This window comes from Lithobates pipiens, unplaced genomic scaffold (genome assembly GCF_037356315.1).
Source record: "Lithobates pipiens isolate NorthernLeopardFrog02 unplaced genomic scaffold, aLitPip1_a1.2 Scaffold_8, whole genome shotgun sequence".
Lineage (NCBI taxonomy): Eukaryota > Metazoa > Chordata > Amphibia > Anura > Ranidae > Lithobates > Lithobates pipiens.
The window spans coordinates 640,778,056-640,804,305 of NW_027507903.1; the positions used below are offsets into that span (position 1 = coordinate 640,778,056).

Genomic DNA, 26,250 nt, shown 5'->3' on the forward strand with positions numbered 1-26,250 from the left:
GAAAAAAATTTTGGGCAGTATAGCCTAATTTTACCTATCCAAGATAACGGTAGAGAGGACCATTGTGTCAGAAGATTAGATATTTTGACACAACATTGGAGGCTAATTGGCAGTGAAAATGTCAGAAAGATTGGGTGCGAGAGTTATCCCTAGGTAGAGAAGGCGTTATGTGAACCATGAGAAAGGGAGGGAGGTTTGCGCTTGTTGTAAAATATGAGGAGGTTAAGATATATTCAAGGCTATAGATTTTTGAGAGTTACTAATTAGACCAGATACGTGGGCAAAGTGATCAAGTTTACTTATAAGATTAGGAGCAGAAATGTGAGGGGATGACATAAAGATTAAGATATCATCAGCAAATAGGCAAAGTTTATGTTGGTGACCAGTTAAATCTAGATCTTTAGTAGAGTGGTCAGTACGGATTGATTGAGCAAGGGCAATAAGTAGGGCAATAAGTAGGGCAAATAAGAGTGGGGAAAGTGGACATCCCTGACGCATACTCCTACAGATGTCAAACAGGTTTGATTTATATCCAGCATATTTAACATAAGCTTTGGGATTCTTGTATAATGAGGAGACCCAGCTAAGAAAATGAGGACCAAATCCCCAACGCTGCAGGAAAAAAAATGTAGGTAATGCCTCAAAACCGTATCAAATGCTTTTTTGATCTCTAAAACATAAGAGATAGATGGGCATTTGTCATGATTTAGCAGCTTGACTTAGTAAAGTAGCTCTACGTACATCATCTGCCGCTTGACGCTGTGGGATGAAGCCGACCTGGTCTTTATTTATTAAAGAACCTATTACACTATTTAAGCGGGTCGCTAAGACTTTCACTAGTAACTTAATGCCAAGGCTGAGTAATGATATCTCTGGGCCTGGACGTTTATTTGGTTTAAGAGAGTAAATTGGTAATTGATAGCTGCAATGGGGCTTTCAAGACAATCGCGTTGGGCTAAAGGAACAGTAGGAAGTTTGATTTGTGAAAAAAAAATGATTCTGCTAAAGTTTGATCAAAAGATCCTTCCATTTTATATAAGGCGGTAAGATGTTTTTGAAAGGTGTGGAGGATCTTTACTGGATTACTAGTAAATGTATGAGATCATTTCAGTCAAATCAGATTAAAGGGGCTATTTAGTTTAAGTACTCGGGCTAAAAGAGTGTCTGGTTTATTCGCTTTAAGATAAAATTTATTTTTAGACTTACATAACATTTTATCTACAGATTCTGATACAAAAAGGTCAAGGTTTAAAATGTGCTTTATCAAGCTGTAATTTAGTCACAGGGCTAGGATTGGATTGAAAGATTGTGTGGCATGTCCTTGCTTTGTGCACTGGTGTGCATTCATGTTGGAACAGCAAGGGGCCGTCCCCAAACTTGGGAGAATGAAATTGTCAAAAATGTCTTGGTATGCTGACATCTTAGAAGTTCCCTTCACTGGAACTAAGGAACTGTTATAGCTTCAAAGGGTGGGCCAACTCAATATTGAACCCTACGGACTAAGACTGGGATGTCATTAAAGTTCATATGCGTGTAAAGGCAGGCGTCCCAATACTCTTGGTAATATAGGATCATGCACCCATAGTGCAGTTGCTACTACTTTTCTGACGGTGTACACAATACAGTGCACCCATAGTTGTTATTACACTTCTGGTAGTGTACACAGTACCCTGCACCAATAGTGCAGTTGTTACTACTTTTCTGGTGGTGTACACAGTACACAATACAGTGGAGTGTGGTTTTGCTAAACAAAATTTACAGCATGTCTGGAAGGCCACCAAGGAAAGACAGACGCTCACAGGCCACTAAAAGAGGGCAAACAGGCTCTGTGTCTACAGCCAACAGTGCTGGTCATGGACACAATGCATCCTCTGCACATGGCCGTGAGGCACGCTTGTCCTTTTTCTGCAGCTGGCCGTGTTATTGAGCCACAACAGGCAGAATAGTTGGTGGAATGGATAACAAACCTGCCCTCATCCTCCTCATCCTCTGTCACCAGGCTCAGAGTAGTTTGCCTGCCAATGCAGCTGCCAAAGCAGCCTATTCCATTGGCTCCATGGCAACAGTCACTCCTTCCCTAGCCCCACCATCATGCACAGAGGAGTCCCCCAAACTATTCGACCACAGTGTCAGGTACATGCTGCAGGAGGATGCGCAGCGATTTGAAGGCTCCGATGATGGTACCCAGGTTGAGCAAGGGAGTAATGTGAGCCTAGAGAGAGGGGGTGCCCAAGAAGGACAAGAAAATGGCAGTCATGTTCCCCCAGCTGCAGCATACTGCCAAGTTTGCTCCAGTGAAGAGGAAGGAGGAGATGATGAGGTCAGTGACTCTACTTGGGTGCCTGAGAGAAGAGAGGAGGAGGAGGCACATCTCCAATAAGGCAGGATGTCCTCCAGGGGGCAGCTTAAGGGCAGCCACCCTATTGCATCACACCACAGAGCTAAGCAGGTGCAGGTCGCTGCCGACTCCTTGCATATTTTGAAAAGTTCTTTAGTGTGGGATTTTTTGACACGTGTGCAGCAAATCACACCATTGCTGTTTGCAACATATGGCTGAAGCGCATAAAGCGTGGCCAAAACAGCAGTCGCTTGGTAGTAAGCACCAGATGGGGAATGCCCAAGAAAAAAACCAAAGCCTACTTACCACCAGCTCGCAGACAAACGAATAAACCTGTCTAACAATATGCGTTAAAAACAGGGGTTTAGTCTGTTGCTTCTGCGATAGCCAGCTATAGATGAGGGTGGTGGCAAGTTTTTTGTTATCGCATTGGTGTTTGTATTGGTCCGGCAACGCACAAACACCTTTGCAGTCATTGTGTGATTTGCTGGGTGTTTGGTGTGCTGTTTTACCTTTAAGAAGGGGTGGACTCCCCTTCAGTCCACCTGCCCTCATTTATCCATCAGAATGCATGTGCCTCCACTGTGGGGACACTCATTTTAGTGTTAGGACCACATATACCCTAAACCCCTGTATTTAATGCATACTGTTAGACAACTTTATTCGGTTGTCTGCGAGCTGGTGATAAGTAGGCTTTGTTTTTTTCCTGGGCATTCCCCAGGCTTTTGTTTTATCCTGTCCCTCTTGTCTTCTTGTTGGAGCAAACGCTTCATGGAATAATGGACAGTGCACTTGAGGCAGAACAGCGCGAGGAAGAGGAGGACTTCCTTACCTCTCAAGGTATGATGGAGACGGAGTCTTCAAGGGATCCTTTTCAGTCCCCAGAAACCCATGGACTTGTACGTGGCTGGTAGGAGGTGGTTGCGAATCATGTGATGGAATGTCTCTGCAAACCTACGCTGCATGGCCTGCCTGATCCTGCAAAGCCTGCGAAAGGATCCTAGGATTCGTGGTATCATTACTAGCTGGCAATCCTTCTTACAAGGGTAAGGTTGCAGAACTTATCCAGCCTTTGCAGACGGAGCAGAGGATGAAACATCTTGGAGAGGCCTTGCAGAAAGGTTTGTGGAATGCGTTTCCAGAGCCTGGAAAGTTACAATTTCCTGGTGCTGCACAACGTGTTGCTGAGGCTTCGTTCAGTCACAGAGAGCGGTGGAGAAGGTGGCCGGTTGACCAATGCCTTCAGACAATTCTTCAGTCCTCAGCGCCAAGGTCTGATTGGTTTCAGCAACCATCGCCAGTGTCTGAATTACATGGTGCAGAAATATCTAGGGGCAAGATCAGACTTGGAGACCTTTCCAACAGAACATCCACTGGATATAGAAAAATGGGGTTCCCTCTAGCTATTAAAGTGAAAAATATCTGAATGTGGTATGTCGGTTAGATTGCTGCTAGATCTAAAGTGTATATCATTCACTTGAACAAAAATGAAAACAAATGCAATTGAGCTACTGGCCTTTCCTACATCCAGCGTTCTTTCTGAATGCACATTCAGTGCTGCTGTAGGCTTTGTAACCGATTCCAGAGTGCACCTATCCACAGACTCTGTTGATCAGCTCACATTCATAAAAATTAATCAGTCTTGGATCACCAGCTACTAAGCACCTGATGCTGATGTAACCGATTGATTTTTCTATGGATGTGGGATCCTTGAAGACTGCCTATGCTGAGTGACTATCTTATTCCTCCCCAATCTTCATGTTGATAGCTTCTAAGAATATTTTTGGTTCAGGGCACCACCACCACTGCCTAAGGTCCAATTTTTCTGCCCCTGTTTAACAGGGGCGTGTAATTAAAATTTTTGATCTAATATTTTACATCAGGGCCCGTTCCTGCGCCCACCAAGAGTAACTGTAAGGGCATACAGTGTTCTGGTACCACCAACACCCAAGGCCCAATTTTCTGCAGAGTATATAGGGCCATATAGTATATATAGGTGGTCCCCTATTTTCAAACATTCGACTTACAAACGACTCCTACTTACAAATGGAGGGAGATAACAGGAAGTGAGAGGTATGTACCCCTAGGAAGGGAAATTCTCTCCTGTAAGAGTTCATGTGGGAAAAAGGTGTCTCCCCACTGATGCTTCATCACTAAGCCTTGTTTCCCTAATAACCCGACATTTTCAAAATCTGATTGTCATTAGGACAGAAAGTGAGGTGAAATCTTTTGGACAGGGGCACAGACGGCAAAACAAATGTTAGCCCTTGTACACGCGGACGGACATTCCGACAACAAAATCCGGCGGGTTTTGTCCGAAACTGGTGTTGCATACACACAGGACAAAGTTGTCGGAAAATAAGATTGTTTGTAACGTGATGACGTTATTTTGTTACGATGGGACTACGTTCAGGCTAGTAACCTTTGATTTGATCTGAGCATGCGTGGCACTTTGTCCAATCGGAATTCTCTAAAAACGATCGGACAAAGGATCATGTTGTCGGAATTTTTTTTATATCCAACCAACTTTGTTGGTTGGACATTCTGATGGAAAAAGTCAGATGAAGCCCACACACGGTCAGATTATCTGACAACGCAGTCCGATCGGACATTTTCCGTCAGAGTGTCCGACCGTGTGTACAAGGGCTTACAGGGGTGATGACCCTTCCCTATGTTATCCAAAAAGCTTAAAAATAGATTTTTGGGCTGGAGCTACAAAATACTTAAAAAATGTATCTGTTCCAAATTACAAACAGATTAAACTTAAGAACAAACCTACACTCCCCATCTCGTTTGTAACCCTGGGACCGCCTGTATACTGCTGTTCAGAGTATATAGGGCCTGGGGACCCCACACTTTTTAAAAAAAAATTAGGTGTGGGGTTCCCCTTAATATCCATACCAGACCCAAAGGGCCTGGTAATGGGCTGGGGGGGGGGGGGGGGGGAGGTGGACTCATGCCGTTTTTCTCAATTTTCATCTATATTGCCGGGACCCAACAATACATTACAGCCTCAAGCAGTTTTAAATGACTTTTATTCCTTTAGAAATGTAATTTTGCTGCAGGGACTGTTCTAAACGGGGAAAAATGTGCCACTTTACAGGCATACTATAGTCACCCCCAGGCATGATATTTAAAAGGAATATTTCACTTGATGCATGATTAAAATCACTGCTCCTGAAAAAACTGCCATTTTTAAAACTTTTTCTTGCTTTGATACATGTCCCCTGGAGCAAGACCCGGGTTGCATATTAGCCTTTAAAATTAGCACTTTTGATTTTTCACATTCGGGTCCCATAGACTAACAGTGTTCACACAAATTTTTTGTCAGTTCGGATGTTCTGCCGCAAACCGAACCGGGGGGGGGGGGGGGGGGGGGGGGTCGGGGTGTGTTCGGCTCATCCATACTCAACACACAGCCATTAAGGTCTAAACCGCTGGCAACAAAAGTGAGTACACCCGTAAGTGAAAATGTCCAAATGGACCCAATTAGCCATTTCCCCTCCCTGGTGTTAGTGTTACAAGGTCTCAGGTGTGAATGGGGAGCAGGTGTGTTAAATCTCTCACTCTCTCATACTGGTCATACTGGTCACTGGAAATTCAACATGCACCCCATGGCAAAGACCTCTCTGAGGATCTGAAAAAAAGAATTGTTGCTCTACATGAAGGTGGCCTAGACTATAAGAAGATTGCCATGACACTGAAACTGAGCTTCAGCATGGTGGCCAAGCTCATACAGCAGTTTAACAGGGAAGGTTCCACTCAGAACAGGCCTCGCCATGGTTGACCAAAGAAGTTGAGTACACATGCTCAGCGCCATATCCAGAGGTTGTCTTTGGAAAATAGAAGTATGAGTGCTGCCAGCATTGCTACAGAGGTTGAAGGGGTGGGGTAGGGTAGGCCTGTTAGTGCTCAGGGCATACACCACATGCTGCATCAAATTGGTCTGCATGGCTGTCATCCCAGAAGGAAGCCTCTTCTAAAGATGATGCAGAAGAAAGCCCGCAAACAGTTTTCTGACAAGCAGATGGTGTCAAGCGTGTGTCAAGCGTGTGTGAGGAGTACAAAGACAAGTGTGTCTTGCCTACAGTCAAGCATGGTGATGGGAGTGTCATGGTCTGGGGCTGCATGAGTGCTGCCGGCACTGGGGAGCTACAGATCATTGAGGGAACCATGAATGCCAACGTGTACTGTGACATACTGAAGCGGAGCATGATCCCCTCCCTTTGGAGACTGGGCCGCGGGGCAGTATTCCAACATGACAACCCCAAACACACCTCCAAGACAACCACTGCCTTGCTAAAGAAGCTGAGGGTAAAGGTGATGGACTGGCCAAGCATGTCTCCAGACCTAAACCCTATTGAGCATCTGTGGGGCATCCTTAAAGGGAAGGTGGAGGAGCACAATGTCTCTAACATCCACCAGCTCCGTGATTGTGGTCATGGAGGTGGGGGGGGAAGAGGACTCCAGTGGCAACCTGTGAAGCTCTGGTGACCTCCATGCCCAAGAGGGTTAAGGCAGTGCTGGAAAATAATGGTGGCCACAAAAAATATTGACTCATTGGCCCCAATTTGGACATTTTCACTTTAGGGGTGTACTCACTTTTGTTGCCAGCGGTTTAAACATTAATGGCTGTGTGTTGAGTTATTTTGAGGGGACAGCAAATTTACAGTGAGAGGTGCACTGAATGCGGAATTTATCCTATTTATCAATACAGTGCACTTACTGCCCAGGCCAATTTTCAGCTTTCAGCGCTCTCACAGTTTGAATGACAATTACTCAGTCATGCAACACTGTACCCATATGAAACTAGCATAATTTTTTTCACACAAATAGAGCTTTCTTTTGGCGGTATTTAATCACTAGTGAGTTTAATTTTTTGTGCTATAAATAAAAAAAAAAAGACCGTAAATTTTGTGAAAAAAAAATGCCCTTCTTTGTCATAAAATTTTGCTAAATTAGTCATTTTTCTTCATAAATTTTGGCTAAAATTTATACTGCTACATACTTTGGTAAAAATAACCCACATTAGTATATATTATTTGGTCTTTGTGAAAGTTACAGAGTCTACAAACTATGGGGCTAATCACTGAAAATTGATCACATCTGATCAGGCCTTCAGTACATCAGGTGTATCTCATTTCTTGAGACACTAACAAGTCAGGAAAGTACAAATACCCCCCAAATGACCTCTTTTTACAAAATAGACATTCCAAGGTATTAAGTAAGTAGCATGGTGAGTTTTTTTAAGTTGTCATTTTTTCCCACAATTCTTTGCAAAATGAATTTTTTTTTTTTTTTTTTACAAAATTGTCATATTTTTAGGTTATTTCTCACACACAGCATATGCATACAACAAATTACAACCCAAAATACATTCTGCTACTCTTCCCGAGTACGGCGATACCACATGTGTGAGACTTTTACACAGCCTGGCCACATACAGAACACCAACATTGATGTAGTACCTTCAGGCGTTCTACAAGCAAAAATGACGCATCTCATTTCTCAACCACCTATTACACTTTTGAAGGTCCTAGAGCACCAGGACAATGGAATTGCCTACAAAATTACACCATTTTGGAAAGCAAACACCCCAATGTATAATCTATGAAGCATAATGAGTCTTTTGAATGGTTCATTTTTTTCCAGAAGTTTGTTGGGGGAAAAAACAAATGAAAACACTTTTTTTTTTTTTTTTTTTTTACAAAAAGTTGTCAATTTATAAGATATTTCTAAAACATAGCATGTATATAGCAAAAATTACACCCCAAAATACATTCTGCTTCTCTTTCAGAGTATGGCGATACCACATGTGTAAGACTTTTACACAGCCTGACCACATACAGAGGCCCAACATTGAAGTAGTACGTTCAGGCGTTCTAGGAGCATAAATGACACTTCTCATTTCATTCCTACCTATCACACTTTTGAAGGTCCTGGAGCACCAGGACAGTGCAATTACCCACAAAATGACCCCATTTTGGAAAGCAAACACCCCAACATATATTCTATGAGGCATGCGCTGCAAATAGGTACTCGGATACTCTGATGGGCTGGAGACAGGTACTCGGGTAACTTGATGAGCTGAAGACAGGTACTCTGACGGCCTGGTGAGAGGTACTCGGGTACTCTGATGGGCTGGTGACTGGTATTCGGGTACTATGAAGAGTGGTAACAGGTACTCACATGGACTGTGACAGGTACTTGGGTACTCTGGACTGTGACAGGTCCTCTTTATTAGGGGGGCAATCAGTGTGATTGGTGTACACTGTAAGTAGTAAAAAGATGTTACCGCAAACTCCTTCTCCCACACGATCGGTATGCGAGGAGGAGAACCCGGTAACATCTCCTTACCGCGGTTTGTTGACGACATTTAGTGATCGACTGTGGAAGGATCACAGCCGATCACGTGGGTAAACAGCCGTTGCCAATGGCTGTTTACCAACGTCGGTGATGAGAAGTGTTCCCGGGAACATGCCGCCACCGACGTGCAGCACACTCCAGATCGCGCACATGCGCACATGCGCCGTGCAAAGTGGGGCGGTACCACGTGATCGCCCGTGACTTCATCACGGCCGATCACGTGGTAAACAGCCATGCTCAATGGCTGTTCACCCCCCCCCCCCGGTGGCGAGCGGTGTCTCCGTGACATGCCTCCACCGAAGGAACAGGGATGCGCACACGATCGTGCGCATTCCCTATTTAAATGGAGGGCTGTCATATGACGCCTGCCCAGGACGAGAGCCGCCATATGACAACCGGTGGGCGGCTAGCAGTTAATCTGGATACATCAAGTAGTTGCGACGATCTGTACAGTTTTACTAGCACTTGCCAGAGTTGCAAAATTGCATTCAGGCGTCTAGAGGGATATTAAAGGGATAACTAGGAACTCATTTTGTTTAGAAAAAAAAAACAACAACTTGTTTTTCTTACTCTATAGATGTATTTAACTGGTAGTACATGCAGATAAAAAGGTCACACCTTTCATCTATATATCAATGAAATCTTAAATACAATGTATTACTTGATAACTTGCAGGCTGAGGTTCTCCAATGTATAAATCAGCTATATACATTTCAGGGGCATTCAGACGAAAGCTGTGCAAAGACTTAGTTGTTTCTTTAGAAAGCAGCCACAGCCCGAGTAGAAAAGCCTGTCCTCTGTCAGCGTGCGGCATAGAAGGACCCTTGCTCTCTGTGTGGAAGCAGTGGTCTCTCTGCAGAAGCCAGACACATCCTTTGCCGAGTCATACTTCTTGTTGATTGGCCACCCTGATCTATAGGTATACCGACCGCCAGTGAATTTACTGATAGATGGTAAAAATCTGTGATTTTGTTTTTACAACTGTCAGTAAATAACAGGGGCTGGTAATTTCATGCTGTGTTGCCTTTTTAAGTGTAATCATGCGAATGACTATTATTATTATTATTATTATTATTATTATTATTATTATTATTATGTATGGTCAGTGTTTCCATATCATGTTTATACTGTTCAAATATTCACTGTGTTAGTTTTCAATAGGAGTGCTATCATTTTTCAGGTGGCCATTAAAAAAAAAAAAAAAAAATTTGCTCCGCCAGTAAATTTTCCATGTTTTGTCAGTAAAAAAAAAAATCTGCGGGAGGTTGGCAACCCTGCTATAGATGACTAAAAAAAAAAAAGTTTAGTTAGACCCCTACAGAGAGATCACTGCTTCCACAGAAAGAGCAAGGATCCTAGCCTTCAGCATGCTGGCAGAGGACAGGCTTTTCTACTCTGAGGAAACAACATTTCTTTGAGTTTTCACAGTTTAAGAAAAAAAAAAAAAAAAATGTATGCCCCTGGAATATATTTAGCTGATTAAAAGGGAACATTTTATTGGGCCGCAAATAATAAAACTTTAAATGATATCACTGCCACACGGACCATTTTCTCTTTTCATGTTCTTTCCATTTGTTCCATCATTGTTACACAAGACATTCATGTTATTAACAATTAGACATGTGCACTAAAAAATTGTTTTTGTTTCATGAATTTTTTTGCTTTTTCAAAAATGTGGAAATCCGAATTCTTCTAATTTCTGAATTTTCAAATTTTCCGAATCTCCAATTTTCTAAATTTCCAAATTTTCCGAATCTCCAATTTTCCGAATCTCCAATTTTCCAAATCTCCAATTTTCCAAATCTCCAATTTTCCAAATCTCCAATTTTCCAAATCTCCAATTTTCCAAGTTTCCGAATCTCCAATTTTCTAAATTTCCAAATTTTCCGAATCTCCAATTTTCCAAATTTTCCAAATCTCCAATTTTCCAAATCTCCAATTTTCCAATTTTCCAAATTTTCCAAATCTCCAATTTTCCAAATCTCCAATTTTCCAAATCTCCAATTTTCCAAGTTTCCAATTTTCCAAGTTTCCGAATCTCCAATTTTCTAAATTTCCAAATTTTCCGAATCTCCAATTTTCCAAATTTTCCAAATCTCCAATTTTCCAAATCTCCAATTTTCCAATTTTCCAAATTTTCCAAATCTCCAATTTTCCAAATCTCCAATTTTCCAAATCTCCAATTTTCCAAATCTCCAATTTCCGAAATTTTTAATTTACGAATCTTCAAATTTCCAAATTTGTGAATTTCCAATTTCAGAATTTCTGAATTTACGATTTTTTAAAATTAGAAAATTTGAAATTCGAAATTAAACAAATTTGTCAAAGTTTGTTAAATATAAAGAATTCCGAACTAAACGAATTGCACGTGTCTATTACCAATGATCTTCCTATGTCAGCCTCAAAGTTTATAAATAATCAAAAAGTTAAAAGTGCCTCTTCCTTCCGGTATGGAATCCTGGGGGCCGTCTGCACGCTACATCTGCAAAACAGAATTCTCTATTTTCTCTGACTTGGGCAGAAGTCCGCACAGAGCTTGAGGCAAAATGTCAGGCATTCCCTGCACTGTCTATAAGTTTATGGCAGTGGGATGGTCATCTTTATTGATCTATTGGAATTACACCAGTGTGGACCCCCCATACCTAAAAGTCGCACTCTGTTAGCAAACAGGTTCCTGGTGGGGGGGGGGGGGGGGGTGTTCAGAAACAGTTACTTTCTATTAAGTGATGCTTATGAAATGCAGAACAATGCTGTTTTGGGATTGTTGAAAACTATATAATTACATAAAGTCATGTAGTACAATATTCCTATTTATCCAGGAATAAATATGACTCGATGACACATCCCTTCTTCTAGACCTTGACATGCATGTTAACCTTGAGAACCAATTTATACAGAATATATAACAGCAATAAGGAAACAATAAAAAATGCAAATGCATTATATATACTGATACCATAAAACCAGAAGACATGTTGAAAAAGAAAAAAAAAAAATATTAAAATTTAATCAAGTTCCTCTTCCTTATAGCAGCTTATATACTATGATTATTACAGAATTTATTTATTTATATATATATATATATATATATATATATATATATATATATATATATATATATATATATATATATATATATATAGACACACACATAAATACATTTATTAACATGTTATTATAGAACTTGACATTAAATAAAATAGATGATTATGTATAAAATAAAATGTATATAGCATAGAACAAAATAGATATAGATAGAGGCTGTGGGCACATCAGGTGTACAGAGCCGGGAACTCAGCACAGGGATGGTGGGAACCCCTCATAATGGGCACATCAGGTGTACAGAGCCGGGAACTCAGCACAGGGATGGTGGGAACCCCTCATAATGGGCACATCAGGTGTACAGAGCCGGGAACTCAGCACAGGGATGGTGGGAACCCCTCATAATGGGCACATCAGGTGTACAGAGCCGGGAACTCAGCACAGGGATGGTGGGAACCCCTCATAATGGGCACATCAGGTGTACAGAGCCGGGAACTCAGCACAGGGATGGTGGGAACCCCTCATAATGGGCACAGGTCCTGAGGGAGTCTTTTCCACATGTTCGCAGCTCTTACTGCCTTTCCATTTTTGGAGATAAAATCTCCTCTCCTCCAGAAGTAAAGAGTGTCCCCTTGTCCTCTGTGATGACCTTAGGCTCCATGCACACTGGAGCTCATAAACTGCAATTTATCGGAGTTTGGGCGTTTTTTTTAAAAGCCCATAAACTCCACTCTATGTTAGCCTATGTGTCCATGCACACGTGGAGGTTTTTCAGTTTTAATGAGCAGTGGAGTTTATGGGCTTTTTTCTGAACGCCAGAAATTCGCGTTCAAAGTGCCGTTTTTCACCTCCAAAAAACGACAAACGCTGATAAACGCTCATAAACGCTTATAAACGCTCATAAACGCACGTTAATTCGTGTTCGGCATTCTATTTTTTCAATGCATTGTGGGATTTTTGGAGTGTCCTCTGTGTATTTTTATTGAAAACGCCCATAAACGCTAATAAACGCCCATAAACGCTAATGCTAATAAACGCTCATAAACGCTAGTACAAAACGCTATTAAAAGCAAGTTTTTCAACCAGCGTTTTCTGTCTGCAATCTGGCGTCCAGAAAAAGCTTTTTTGAGCTTCAGTGTGCATGGAGCCTCAAAGTGAGTAACTCAACACCAAGTTCACTAGACGGCCACTTATGTATTTGTACATGGTGATCCTATACACCCTCCGGTATTCTCTGTGGTTCTATTCGTATATTGGTCTTTATAGCAGAACCCCTCATAATGGGCACAGCGGGTGTACAGACCTGGGAACTCAGCACAGGGATGGTGGGAACCCCCCCATAATGGGCATAAATCCAGGAACATGCCACAGGGATGGTGGGAACCCCTCATAATGGGCACAGCAGGTGTACAGACCCAGGGGCTCAGCACAGGAATGGTGGGAACCCCTCATAATGGGCACAACAGGTGTACAGATCTGGGAACTCAGCACAGGGATGGTGGGAACCCCCCCATAATGGGCATAAATCCAGGAACATGCCACAGGGATGGTGGAAACCCCTCATAATGGGCACAGCGGGTGTACAGACCTGGGAACTCAGCACAGGGATGGTGGGAACCCCCCCATAATGGGCATAAATCCAGGAACATGCCACAGGGATGGTGGGAACCCCTCACAATGGGCACAGCAGGTGTACAGACCCGGGGGCTCAGCACAGGAATGGTGGGAACCCCTCATAATGGGCACAACAGGTGTACAGACCCGGGGGCTCAGCACAGGAATGGTGGGAACCCCTCATAATGGGCACAACAGGTGTACAGATCTGGGAACTCAGCACAGGGATGGTGGGAACCCCCCATAATGGGCATAAATCCAGGAACATGCCACGGGGATGGTGAGAACCCCTCATAATGGGCACAGCAGGTGTACAGACCTGGGAACTCAGCACAGGGATGGAAGGAACCCCTCATAATGGGCACAGCAGGTGTACAGATCTGGGAACTCAGCACAGGGATGGTGGGAACCCCTCATAATGCGATTGATGCGATTCAGTTCGCTTTGAGCGCTATATACAAATTATTCATTCATTCATAATGGGCACAAATCCAGGAACTTGCCACAGGGATGGTGGGATCCCCTCATCTGGTGTTGCCACCTCATCCCTTTAAACCCAATCACATATGAATGACACAGGTTCTGAGGCTAATTTAATGCAGGCGTGGCACCAAGTGAATTTAATTACCACCTTAATCAGCCACAGAGCCTGTGTAATTTATACGTGTTTGGTTTTAAAGGGATGAGGTGGCATCCCTAGCACCAGCTTTAGAAATGCATGTTTAGGGTGTACCACCCCCCCCCCCCCCCCCCCAATCCTTTGTCTGTTACATATTGTGTCCTGACCCCAGACTTCCATGGGTGGATCCCCCCACACCAGTACTTCATTATCATTGTCCATCGGTAAGTAGTTATACGAGAAGTTCCTCTTTAGTGCAGTTTAGCAGTGTAATCTGCAGCTAGCACATTTCTCCCATGTAAGGATCTCCCCGTGTTTAAGAGAAATGTGTTTTATCTTTCATTCTATGAACAGTGTAGGACCCACTGAAAATGGGCTACTATGACGCAGTGGTGTCCATACGGGGGTCACCAGATCCCCCATATTTACTTATGAAGATCAGGCGTTTTTAAGTAGCCTTGCAAGATTGGAAAGGAACTTCTTTTGTACGTGTGCGCTTTTCTCTGTGGTTCCCTTCATATCCCCCCTTAGTCTCCTCTTCTCAAAAAAAGAATAAAAAAAAAAAAGTTGGTAAAATGTTGTCAATTAGAAAAAAAAATTTATTTGCAAACCCCCCCCCCCCCCCAAAAAAAAAAAAAACTATTTTAATTTACAAGTCTCTAAAAGGCAAACACTAAAATGTAACCATGTAGAATCACACCAACAGTTGTAAAAAAATAATTCCAATCATCTCTCAGGAACATAAAGAATTTCTATGATAATCAGTTCCGTATTTCGAAAAAAAATCGATGGTGGCACCATCGGATCACAAAAAAAAAAAAAAAAATTCTGATTTTGAAAAGAAAATTTGTTTGAAATTCGACCGTGTATGGTCTGCATGACCATACATGGTTGAATTTCAAACGAATTTTCTTTTCAAAATCAGAAAATTCGTTTTTTTTTTTTGTTTTGTTTTTTGTGATCCGATGATGCCACCATTGATTTTTTTCGAAATTCGGCCGACCAAGCCTTCAATTTCACCTCATGTTGTTACAGAAAATAATTTTCTTAGCCGGGAATCTTCTTTTCTCTCCGTAAATTCTCTTTTATCTCCGTAAATTTTCTTTTCTTATTACATTTCTCGCACGATTCTCCCATCGTTGATTAGAAAATCGTTCGTTTTTCAAAAAAAAAGTTCCAACAATTGTCCGATTGCTCAAATTTTATTTCCGCACGAAAATCGGCTTTTCGCTGCAGCCCCACTAACGGTTGCGAAATTCATACGAAAAAATTCTTAGATACGATTTTCGAAAGCAAATTCTTTCGAAATTCGAAACCGTGTATGGCCGGCATTACTTTGTATCTCTTCAGAATTATCTTCTGCAGATCACCAAATAATCATAATAAAATAAATAAAAAATACAAAATAAAAAAAGTTAAAGTATTTTCACCCGTAGAAAGCGGAAACCCTACAGAGCATTGTAAGAAATGTAATAAAAAGAAGATTGTCTGGTTGGGATGGAGCTTCCCCCCGTCCCGTGTGTTCCTACCTGTCCGTCCTGTAGAAGACACTGAGCTGTGTTCTGGGACACCGTTAGCCTTTTAAATGAACCAGGAAATCCTATGACAATCACTTTCTGTTCATTCCAGAAGCATGCGGTGCGGGGCCGTGCATTATGCTGGAGTTGCTCACCCTTCATGTGAAAGCCTGATAGGCATCATAAAATGCAAATGATCCTAAGAAGATATGCTCTACGGATTGGAATCCTCAACACGTACAGTAAATCTAGGAAAGCATTCACAGCGCTTCAACCTTTTCCTAATTTTCCTTATTCCAAAAATCAATTAAATTCATTATTTTCCTCAAAGTTCTACAAACAATACCCCATCACGACAACATGAAAGAAGTTTGTTTGAAATCTTTTTCAAATTTATAAAAAAAAAAAAAAAAAAAAAAAAACTTCTCGCGTACGTAAGTATTCACAGCCTTTGGCCGTGACACTCAAAATTAAGCCCAGGTGTCTCCTGTTTCCACCGATCATTCTTTAAAGTGGTTGTATACCCTAATTTGTCATTTTTAACTACAGGTAAGCTTATAATAAGGCTTACCTGTAGGTAAAATTAATATCTGAAAAAAAAAAAATGGTAATACAGCGCTGTCTAAAAAACAAAACTAAAAAAAACAAAACAAAACACTAATAATGACAAAGTGCTGAATAAAATAAAAAATAAATAAAAATAAGGCTTACCTGTAGGTAAAATGAATATCTGAAAAAAAAAAAATGGTAATACAGCGCTGTCTAAAAAAAAACAAAAAAAAAAACACAAATAATGACAAAGTGCTGAATAAAATAAAATAAAAATAGTGAAAATATTATAAAATTGATTAAAGCTGCAATTTAAAATGTGAGATACCCACAATAATAATAATAATAATAAAAATTTTCAAAAAAAGCTGCGCTGTAACGATCGACCCAAAACAATTAAATGCACGTGAATACCGAGACGAAAGGTCAATTAATGCACATATATAAAGTGAAATACAAACTGTGCAAAATTAATTCAGTTTTAAATCAATAAAATAAATAAAATAAATAAAATAAAATAAATAAATAAATTCATGCACCACTAAGATTCAAATTTTAACCCTTAGTGCAAAAATGAGTCCATCTCCAAACAAGAACACTTTTTTTTGCTTATATTCTCCACCGTGATGAACCATACCACACCAGCGAAAAAAAAGTGTCACAAAGAGGGTGAGAAAGGATCCTCTACCACCGACTATTCTGACGGCACGTGCCCCTGGAAGACGTTATCTCTTAGCAAAACGGCGTAGGGAGGGGCGGCATGCTGACGTCGCCGCAAAAACTACGCTGACCCCGGAAGCAACGGGCAGCGATACAGAAGCCGGAAGTTTTTATGATTGATGCTATTTTTATACAAAAGTTATGCAAGTGCAATTTTCTACTTTTTATTAAACATTTTGGCAATATTACACTAGGGTGGTTCCTTCCTTTTATCCATGTGATGGGAAATGAGCGGTGTGGCCGTAGGAATATATTATCGTTGGAGCGGAGTGCTTTAAAGGATACATCCTCCATGCAGTTCAGATCCTGATTGAGTGAAAAGTCAATGGCGATATCTGATCTCTTATAAGGGATCTAATTAGCTGGTAAGCTCAGTATTGTCGGTGGTGGAGGATCCTTTCTCACCCTCTTTGAATCTTAGTGGTGCATGAATTTATTTATTAATTTAATTTATTTAAAACTGAATTAATTTTGCACGATTTGTATTTCACTTTTACATATATGTGCATTAATTGACCTTTTGTCTCTGTATTCACATGCATTTAATTGTTTCGGGTCGATCATTACAGCGCAGCTTTTTTGAAAATTGATTAAAATTACTATTTCCTAAACCGTCCAGGTTCCGTTTGCATTCAGCCAGGGACGTCAGTGGCGCATGTGCTCTAAATGCCCGTCTGAAGGTCCGGCAGACGCTGTCAGACCTTGCTGGGAAGAAGACCCCCCTCGTGCATGTGCGGGAGTGATGTCATCGCGGCTCCGGCCACTCACAGCGCCGGAGAGACATGAACCCGGAAGCAGGCACACCTTTTATTCCTCAAATTCATTTGGGCGCCTAAAGGGCCTCGTACTCCCCCCGACGTCAACTTTCATTGCCTAAACCAGGAGTGAGTGGCTCCGGCCACTCAAAATGCCGGAGAGACATGAACCCAGAAGCAGGTACACCTTTTATTCCTCAAATTCATTTGGGCGCCTAAACAGCCTCGTACTCCCCCCGACGCCAACTTTCATTGCCTAAACCAGGAGTGCCCAACCTTTTTAAGAGCGAGGGCCACTTAAGCAACTTGGTAACCAGTCATGGGCTACAATGAACGGAGCAGGCGGATGACAGGTCACGGCTACTCTACAGGCCCTCCGATCCGATCCACCCAGATGGAAGGGGGCAAACTGCCTTCTATATTTTTTTTTAATCAGATTTTTAGGACGGGATTGGAGGCAGGCGGGAGTAAACGGACAAAAGTCTGTTTACATCTGCCACTCTGTAGAGGTGAATTGAGGGTCCGATTGGGTAGGGCCGATCATGTGAAAAGGGCCTAAACTGCTTTCACACTGATGATTACCCACACCGCGGGTGCAGCGTAGTGTGGTGGGTTAACTGAACTTTGCCAAAGACTCTGCCTGTGGCTAAAGCCGGCGTTGTACAGGAAGCATCGGCTTATGGGTTCTGCAGTTTTCTTCCTCTACCACCAGCTTCATTCTCAACACCGATGCTGTGGTATGGCGGGTCGGCAACCTGCGATCTGGGCTTGCAGCGCAGAAGGTCGCGGGCCACATCAAAGGGCTCCGCGGGCCACAGGTTGGCCACCCCTGGCCTAAACAGTATAGGGGAATAGCACTATTGGGTAGTATATCTAGGTAGGTTTATAGACTGGCGCCATCATCCCGCCGTCCAGCTTTGGGCACAAATCAAGCTCAAAAATGGATGTAGCATTGAAGGGTGCTCCTTGGTGACGCTTTACCATCTGACAAAGTCGCATCCCCTAATAGATGGAAAAAAATAATACAGCGCTCACAAAATTAAACATATTGTAGATGGAAAAGACATCAAAAACATAAAGTCCATAAAAATAAAACTGGAAAAAATGCTTCAAATCCACTGTGCAGAAAGTCCAAAATGTGTTTCAGAAGTTTTCAGGTGTGACACGACACCCTCACATGTGTCCCCACTCACCGGATCACAACGACACCCAGCTTTGCAGTCTGGGGGGTCACTTCAGACTTCATCACAACATCCTTCAAGATGATTTCTCAACCAGTACCCAGAATGAACTGATAGTGAAGTACAGCTAAGAACCAGTTTTATTGCTCATGAAAATGCATACTTACAGGCATAAAAGGGAGACAGTAGTACAGCAAACGCCGTTCCTGGCGTTCCTTCCATGACAACCGGAAGTGACGTCAATCGTACCGGAAGCTGTGTCACTGGCATTTCGCCCTCCCACAGGGCATCTTTAAAGGACCTAATTTCCGGTTTGACCTGACTAGCTTTAAATACTAGGAGAAGAGAAACTCCCCTTTGACCCACCAATCAGTAATGACAGGGCAGCCATTTTCTTGGTAGGAAAAAACACGTCGCTCCTGTGGATAGAGCACAATCCCCCGGGGAGACTAATGCCGTGTACACGCGATTGGACTTTCCGGCAGAAAAAGTCAGACGGAATAATTTTATCAGATATTCCGATCATGTGTGGGCTTCATTGGACTTTTTTTTTTTCAAAAATTCTGACGGACCTAGAAATAGAACATGTTTTAAAATCTTTCCGACGGAATCAGTTCCTATCGGGAAAATCGTTTGTCTGTATGCTGTTCTGACGCATGGGCAGCTATTGACTACTGGCTATTGAACTTTCTTTTTGCCTCGCTGTACGCGTTGTATGCCCCCGCATTCTAGATGATCGGACTTTGGTGTGATCGTGTGTAGGCAAGACCGTTTCAGCGTAACTCGGTCGGAAAAACTGCCAGAGTTTATTCTGACGGAAAAAAACGGCCGTGTGTATGCGGCATAAAACGCCATATTGTTGGTTAGACTAAAATCCAACAAAGATTAATAGACACAACTTGGCATCAATTCCGATAACATAGTGGACTAACAATGAAAATAAGGCAAAAATTACAAAAAATAAATAATAAAATTAGAAATAATATAATAAATAGAAAAATAATACCAAACAAAAAATGAAAATGAATACAAGAGAGAAAAATAATCTTGAAGGATGTTGTGGTGATCTTCTGTCTTCAAGTCCCAATACTGAATCTGCCATCTTGGATATCATTATACGACTGAAGTGACCCCCAGACTGCAAAGCTGGGTGTCGTTATGATCTGGTGAGTGGGGACACATGTGGGGGTGTCGTGTCACACCTGAAAATTTCTGAAACACATTTTGCACTTTCTGCACGGTGGATTTGAAGCATTTTTTCAGTTATTTTTATGGACTTTATGTTTTTGATGTCTTTTCCATCTATAATATGTTTGTTTGTGAGCGCTGTATTCATTTTTTCATTTTGTTCACTGAACATTGAACTTTGTGTATAGCAGCTACATTCACTATTTATCACTTTATTTGTTCACCATCAGCGCGAATGTAATATTAATATATTAATAAAAAATATATAAATACAGGCTTCTCTCTCTACTACAGACTCTCCCTTATTGCCAATCCTAGGGAACCCACAGTTTATCAGATTGTTGGCCAACAAAGCGTCAGACTTTTGTCCCAAGGGCGCGTGCCAGGAACTTGTCTTGCATACAAATGGTACACAATTGTCGGGCAACAAACATGAACATAATGATGTACAAAGAGCAATTTCAGCTCTTGGGTGCCACCCTTTGGGCCACTTCTGCTAATGTCGTGTTTGGTAAGCATTGATTCGGAACATGCATGATTGAAAATTTACTAGCCCGCCATCCAACATTTGTTGGCGGAAAGTTAGACAATTGTCTGAAGGAGCGCACTAAGGGTTGGATTTTAGGCAAACAGTCTGTCATCACACAATTCCCTGCTGAAAATCCGATCGTATGTACGAGTGCCCTGATGTGCTATGTGCCCCGATGTTCCCCCGGTGTGCCGCATAATGTGCCATAATGTGCCCTGTGCCCTGATGTGCCCCATACCCTGATGTGCTATGTGCCCCATAATGTGCCCTGATGTGCCCCATACCCTGATGTGCTATGTGCCCCATAATGTTCCCTGATGTGCTATGTGCCCTGATGTGCTATGTGTCCCATAATGTGCCCTGATGTGCCCCATCAAATCAAATACACTGCCACTAACTGAATAACCTGCCTGCTTAATCTAACTAAAGCTATCTCTCTGTCCATGCCACACACACTACACACGGCCGCCATGTAAGCAGCCTTGTATAGTGTGGGGTGTGGACTTGGTCCCCCTGAGCCATGATTGACCAAAGGCACCCTGCACCCTGCCTTTGGCCAATTATGTCTCTCTCAGTAGAGTGGGCTGTGATTGGCCAAGGCATGCAGGTCAGGTGCATACTTTGGCCAATCATCATACAGCAATGCACTGCAATCTCGCAGTGCATTATGGGGCGTTACGCAGTGCTCAAATTTTCCCTGAGCGCCCTGTAAGGTTCACTGTTCGGTGAACACCTGATGTTCGCGTCGAACTTATGTTTGACATGTGTTAGTAAAACTACTTATCATTGTAACTACTTATTGTATCCAGGTGGATTATACCGTGTTTTTTTTTTTTTCATGATGAATTGGTTCCTCATTCAGAGAACATTTCAGATTTTATTTTTATATTCAAATAAAACTTGCATAAAATATAAACCAAATTACCGCTACCCAAAAAAAGTTAAAAATAAATAACAAAAATAATTTCTTCTACTCCTGATAATCATGGTGATACCATATATGTGTATTTTATCAGTTTTTTTTTTTTTTTTTTGCAGGGTCAAGAAACAATAATGCACATTTTGCTGTTTTTTTTTTTTTGTTTTTTTTTTATCTTTCCCAAACACACTGACCTTGACCTTTTGATTCTGATCAATGATCCTCACTCTGACATTAGCCTAGATCAGACTTTCTCAACCTTTTCAACACAAAGGAACCCTTGAAAAAAACCTTTCGGTCTCAGGGAACCCTTGTTAAAAAATGGCTATATCTACAACTCATGATACGTTGGTTTAAAGGTCAGTGGAAGAGTGCTCCTTACATCTATGGTCTATGATTTCCCCCCTACAAATAGGTAAAACGATCATTGGTGTCACTGGGAACTTATCTGAGAGAGAAACATTGGTCATTGCTTAAGGAACCCCTAGCAACCATTGGAGGAACCCTGGTTGAGAAACCCTGGCCTAGATCAAGCCCTGACCTAGTTACTTTATCTTTATTTACATTTTTTTTTTTTTTTTTTTTTTTTTTTTTTTTACACACGTAGACTTTTTTTTATTTACATTCTTCCCCTCTGACAAAATGTTTTCTCTATTCAACTGAGTGACCACTACCTCATTAAGAATAACCTTCTTGATCCTCTTCAATCTGGATTTTGCCCTCGATGCTCCACAGAAACTGCTCTTTTAAAACTCACAAATGACCTACTAACTGCAAAAGCCCATGAACACTATTCTGTACTCCTACTTCTGGACCTTTCAGCTGCCTTTGACCTGGTTGACCACCCTCTCCTCCTCAAAAAACGTTACTTTACTCCCTTGGTCTCCGTGACTGTGCTCTTCAGTGGCTCTCATCCTACCTATCCCAACGCACCTTCAGTGTCAGTTACAATTCTACTTCTTCCACTCCTCTTCCCTTCTTCGGGGTCCCGGGAAGGTTCTGTTCTTGGACCTCTTTTATTTTCAATCTACACCTCCTCCCAGCTTGGGTCAGCTGATAGCCTCTCACGGCTTTCAATATAATTTCTACACTGACGACACCCAAATCTATCTCTCCACCCCTCAACTCACTCCATCAGTCTCCTCACGCATCACCAACTTACTAACAGACATATCTGTATGGATGTCACAACACTTCCTCAGACTCAACCTTCCAAAACCGAGCTCATAATATTTCCTCCCCCACGCGCCTCTTCCCCTGACTTATCTGGCAAGAGTAATGGCACAACCATCCACCCATCCCCACATGTCAGCGTGCTAGGTATTATCCTGGACTCTCCTTTTGGCCCCACATCCAATCACTTTCCAAAGCTTGCCACCTCAACCTACGCAACATCTCCAAGCTACGTCCCTTTCTAACCAATGAAACCACAAAGCTTCTGATTCGCTCCCTGGTTATCTCTCGCCTTGACTACTGCAACTCCCTCCTCCATTGGCTCACTATTAAATAGACTATCCCCCCTTCGGTCCATCATGAATGCTGCTGCCAGACTCATACACCTTACAAACCGCTCGGTGTCTGCTACCCCTCTCTGCCAATCCCTCCATTGGCTGCCACTCGCCCAACAAATTAAATTTAAAATACCAACAATAAGTTACAAATACATCGACAACTCTGCCCCCGGCTACATCACTAGCCTAGTCTCAAAATAGCAACCTTATCACCCTCCTTGTTCCTCCCAAGACCTCCTGCTCTCTAGCTCCCTCATCACCTCCTCCCATATCCGCCTCCAGGACTTCTCCCGAGCCTCGCCCACCCTCTGGAGTTCCCTACCCAGATCTGTCAGACTGTCTCCAAATTTATCCACTTTTAGGCAATCCCTGAAAACTTTCCTCTTCAGAGAAGCCTATCCTGCCTCTATCTAACAACTGCACTATTTTCTCCATTAGCTCATCCCCCACAGCTATTACCCCGTTGTATAACTTGACCCTCCCTCCTAGATTGTAAGCTCTAACAAGCAGGGCCCTCTGCTTCCCCCTGTCTTGAATTGTATTGTAATTGTACTGTCTGCCCTAATGTTGTAAAGTGCTGTGTAAACTGTTCCCCACTATATAAATTCTGTATAGTAATAATAATATTCAGTAGGAGAAAGAGTATAGGGATGGGCTTTACAATGTGATCACTGTGATAGCCAATCACAGGGTATAACAGCGATCATGTGACCGGGAGCCGGTCCTACCTGCTCCCAGTCATTAGTAGGAGATCTGAAGTTGTTGGTGACAGTTCAGTCTCTATGGTGGGAGCTCACTATATATTTTTTCTTTAAAATAATAAACACATCATATTTACCTGCTCTGTGCAATGATCTTGCACAGAGCAGCCCTGAATCCTCTTTTTCTCAGGTCCCATGGTGGTACTTATGGCCCCTCCCCCTCACTGAGTGCCCTAGGGGGCGCTCATGTATGCTCGCTCCCACACAGGGCATGGGTCAGTCCCACCCACCTCTCTCCCCTCACTGGCTGTGATTGACAGTGTCTTAGCCAATCAGGAAAAAGAATCCCGGGAGAGTCATAGGTCTTGTGTACATTGCTGGATCGGGATCAGGCTTAGGTAGGTATTGGGGGGGGGGGGGCTGTGCATATACCTGCACCCTGAAGGTGTTTTACCTTCATGCATTCTAATCCTAAGAGGGATTCTAACCTGTGTCAGTTTTTTTAACATCTTTGTCCCCATTGGGTAAATTTCACCTTACTTCCTGTCCCACAGCTAAAACAGAAAGTGAAAGAAAATCCTTCCAAAGTGAGGGAATCCTGGGATGTCCCCAGTAGGGATGAGCTTTGAGTTTGCGTCAAACTCATGTTCGACTCGAACATTGCCTGTTCAGCGAACAGTGAACAATTTGGGCTGTTCGCGGCAAATTCAAAAAGCCGGAACACCCTGTACAAGTCTATGGGAGAAATCTAAAGTGCTAATTTTAAAGGCTAATATGCAAGTTACTGTCCTAAAAAGTGTTTGGGGACCCGGGTCCTGCCCCAGGGGACATGGATCAATGCAAAAAAAGTTTTAAAAACGGCCGTTTTTTCAGGAGCAGGGATTTTAATAATGCTTAAAGTGAAACAATAAAAGTGTAATATTCCTTTAAATGTGGTACCTGGGGGGTGTCTATAGTATACCTGTGAAGGGGCGCATGTTTTGCGTGCTTAGAACTGTCCCTGCACAAAGTGTCATTTTGCAAGGGGAAAAAAAAAAGTCTTTTAAAATCACTTTCCATTGTCGGCTCCCATAATACAGAGAAGTGTTCTCTGTATTAGCCGACAATTCATTCATTGATAAAAAAAAAAAAAGCGTGGGGGTATCCCTAAATTCAATTACCAGGCCCTTCAGGTCTGGTGTGGATATTAAGGGGAACCCCGTGTCAAATTTTTAAAAAAAATTGGCGTGGGGGTCCCCCAAATATCCATACCAGACCCTTTATCCGAGCACGCAACCTGGCAGGCCGCAGGAAAAGAGGGGGGACGAGAGAGCGCCCCCCCCTCCTGAACCGTACCAGGCCACATGCCCTCAACATTGGGAGGATGCTTTGGAGGTCTGTGACCCCTCAAAGCACCATGTCCCCATGTTGATGGGGACAAGGACCTCATCCCCACAACCCTGGCTGGTGATTGTGGGGGTCTGTGGGCGGGGGGCTTATCAGAATCTGGAAGCCCCCTTTAACAAGGGGACCCCCAGATTCCAGCCCCCCCCCTGTTTGAAATGGTAAGGGGGTACAAAAGTACCCCTACCATTTCACAAAGAAAGTGTGTAAATAATGCCGCGTACACACGATCAAACAATCGGGTGGAAAAGTCCGGCAAACTCAAGTCCGACCGGACAATCCCCCCGTGTGTAGCCTCCGGCGTACTTTTTTTGACCCGAAAGTACGGCGGACTTAGAAAGTAGTTTTGCACTCCAATCTTGTACTTGCATTTCGGCGGACAATCCGGCCGCGCGTATGCCAGTCTGCCGTACTTTTGAAATGAACGGACTTTTCCCACCTGGAGAAAAGTCCGCTCATTTTGAGCACGTCTCCAGGTAGGCGGGGCCCGCGAAGGATGCGTCGCTGGCCCCGCCACCTGGTATGAACTTAAAGGGGAACCCCAACGCCAAAAAAAATCGGCATGGGGTACCCCCCAGGTCCACATCAGACCCTTGTCCGAGCACGCTACCCGGCCGGCCAGGAAAGGGGTGGGTGAGCGAGCGCCCCCCCCCCCTCCTGAGCCGTACCAGGCCCCCCACCCCAAAGCACCTTGTCCCCATGTTGATGAGGACAAGGGCCTCCGGGCTCCTCCGCTAGTAAAAGAGCTAGAAGAAGATAGGGGAGGAGTCCGGCAGCAGGCCCCCGAATACGGAAGACCCCCGGAGCTGTGAAATAAACTATTTTAACCCTTGTGTGTTGTGTTTTTTTGTACTTTATTTTACAGGTGACTGGGTAGGGGTACATTGTACCCCATACTCATTCACATAGGGTGGGGGGCCGGTATCCGGAGGCCCCCTTGTTAAAGGGGGCTCCCGGATTCCGATAAGCCCCCCACCCGCAGATCCCGACAACCAACGGCCAGGGTTGTCGGGAAGAGGCCCTTGTCCTCATCAACATGGGCTCAAGGTGCTTTGGGGTGGGGCCTGGTACGACTCAGGAGCGCTCGCTCGTCCCCCCCCTTTCCTGACCGGCCGGGTAGCGTGCTCGGACAAGGGTCTGATGTGGACCTGGGGGGGACCCCAACGCCGATTTTTTATTTATTTATTTTTTTCGGCGTTGGGGTTCCCCTTTAAGTCCATACCAGGTGGTGGAGCCAGCGACGCATCCTTCACGAGCCCCGCCTACCTGGAGACACACTCAAAATGAGCGGACTTTCCCCCGCGTGTGTGGGTGAGTC

General features: G+C 43.2%; 1 protein-coding gene across 1 annotated transcript in view; it reads right to left on the minus strand.

The window, feature by feature from the left end:
• Positions 1–15,640, minus strand: part of LOC143961598 (beta-1,3-galactosyltransferase 5-like) — a 56,755-nt gene extending 41,115 nt beyond the window's left edge. Inside the window, exon 1 of the mRNA XM_077470913.1 lies at positions 15,509–15,640. The gene's annotated coding sequence lies outside the window, so the exon portion shown is untranslated. The remainder of the gene's footprint in view (positions 1–15,508) is intronic.
• Positions 15,641–26,250: the final 10,610 nt, after the last annotated feature.